Source organism: Phalaenopsis equestris, unplaced genomic scaffold (assembly GCF_001263595.1).
Source record: "Phalaenopsis equestris unplaced genomic scaffold, ASM126359v1 Scaffold000002, whole genome shotgun sequence".
Taxonomy (NCBI): Eukaryota; Viridiplantae; Streptophyta; class Magnoliopsida; order Asparagales; family Orchidaceae; genus Phalaenopsis; species Phalaenopsis equestris.
In genome coordinates, this window is record NW_018164444.1 from 68,488,023 (window position 1) to 68,489,297 (window position 1,275).

Genomic DNA, 1,275 nt, shown 5'->3' on the forward strand with positions numbered 1-1,275 from the left:
ATGGAGGAATGCCAGCAAAGAAAGTGGAGGTGTTGGAAGGAGAAGTATGACAAATAAAATTAGAAATGGAGAAAAAGTTTGTCACCATGGAGGATAGGTTTTCTTCTGTAGAGAACCAAATGGACGATTGATTCGGGAGCATGGAGGAAATGATGAAGTGGCTCCCCGAGAAGCAATCCAAGTTCCCGCCGATGGTTCAGATTGCTAACCTTAACCAAGGGTCAATCAGGGAATCATCTGTCAAATCCAAAGGAAAGAAGATCGAACGAGAGGACGAGGAGGAGGAAAGTATCTCTCACCAAGAGCTCCCCCTTGGGACTCCGAGAGGTGGTGGAAACTTACGAGGGAGGGTGATGGGCCGAAAATTGGAGGGGTGCTATAAGAGGCATGGAGGATCACGACGTCGGTAGGAAAGAAGTGGGAGGGGGGTATGGCTATGACTGAAAGAGGGAATTTCAGCACAGACACATGGGGGAAACATTGGAGGTAGAGGAAGTTGGGATGGTGATGTGAGGGTAAGGAAATTGAAGACGTCGATCTTCGAAAGGTAAGAAGCACATGTGTGGGTATATCGGGTGAAGCGATAATTTGCAGTAAATAGATTAATTGAGGAGAAACTCATGAGAGTACATTTTTGGGAGGACTCTTAAGGATTATTTGATAGAACGTTTTCAAGCCATCCGAGAAGGAGACCTACACGAGCAATTATATACTTTGGCTCGGGAGGGGACGATCATAGAATACAAGGAGAAGTTCAACTTCTTGTCGGGGCGGCTGAGGGGTATTTTTACAATAGGACTAGAAGGGAACTTCTTGAAGGGCTTGAAGCCCGACGTTTGAGCAGCCCTCTGACCTTTGAGACCGTAGAGATTGAGGGAGATGATGGAGATCGCCCAAATGATGTGAGACAAGAAATGGGTGCACAATACCAATAAAGGCAGCACCAAGGGGGATTCTACAAGAATGTCTCGCCGACTATGATAGAGAATCTACCAGTGTCTTTTCAGAAAGAGATGTCAAATGAGAAGAATACATGGACCTGTTTTGAGGGCAATTTCAAGCGCCTCACCGATGCAAAAGTGCAGGATAAAAGAGCAAAAGGGATATGTTTTTGATATGAAAAGAAGTATGCCTCGGGCCAACGTTGTAAGGAGCACGTGCTTCAAGTCCTGATAGTGAAGAGTCAGAGAAAGACATAGTGGAGGAAGATGAGCATTTTTCAGCTGAATGCAAGAGAGGTGTCCCTCAATTCAGTAGTGGGATTTACTCTGAATC